General features: G+C 52.1%; 1 pseudogene; it reads left to right on the top strand.

The window, feature by feature from the left end:
• The first annotated feature begins 202 nt into the window (after window positions 1–202).
• On the top strand, window positions 203–320 carry LOC126204537 (5S ribosomal RNA; annotated as a pseudogene).
• The last annotated feature ends 227 nt before the right edge of the window (window positions 321–547 follow it).

Raw genomic sequence — 547 nt, 5'->3', positions numbered from 1 at the left:
GAGTTTTTCTGTTTTCCAGTTCCTCTTTTTACTTTTTTACATTTGTATCACGGAGTGAATACTACTCTTTGACGTATTTGGGAACACTAGAGCACAAGACCTTGCCATGATATGTTTCCGTCGTTTCTCTAAATAACTTCAGGCGAATGCCCTGCTAGTCGTAGAGGGCGGAGCAAATGAGAGTAGATACGATTGGACGAGGGGCAACGGCCTTACAGCAGTGGATACACCGGTTCCCGTGAGATCACCGAAGTTAAGCGCTGTCGGGTGTGGTCAGTACTTGGATGGGTGACCATCCAGGCCGCCATGCGCTGTTGCCATTTTTCGGGGTGCACTCAGCCTCGTGATGCCCATTGAGGAGCTACTCGAACGAATAGTAGCGGCTTCGGTCAAAGAAAACCATCGTAACGACCGGGAGAGCGGTTTGCTGACCACACGCCCCTCCTATCCGCATCCTCAACTGAGGATGACACGCCGGTCGGAGGGTCCCGATGTGCCACTTGTGGCCTGAAGGCGGAGTGCTTTAACGGAGGAGGCAAAGACCTAC

The sequence above is a fragment of the Schistocerca nitens genome, chromosome 9 (assembly GCF_023898315.1).
Source record: "Schistocerca nitens isolate TAMUIC-IGC-003100 chromosome 9, iqSchNite1.1, whole genome shotgun sequence".
Lineage (NCBI taxonomy): Eukaryota > Metazoa > Arthropoda > Insecta > Orthoptera > Acrididae > Schistocerca > Schistocerca nitens.
This window is presented reverse-complemented; position numbering and strand designations above follow the sequence as displayed.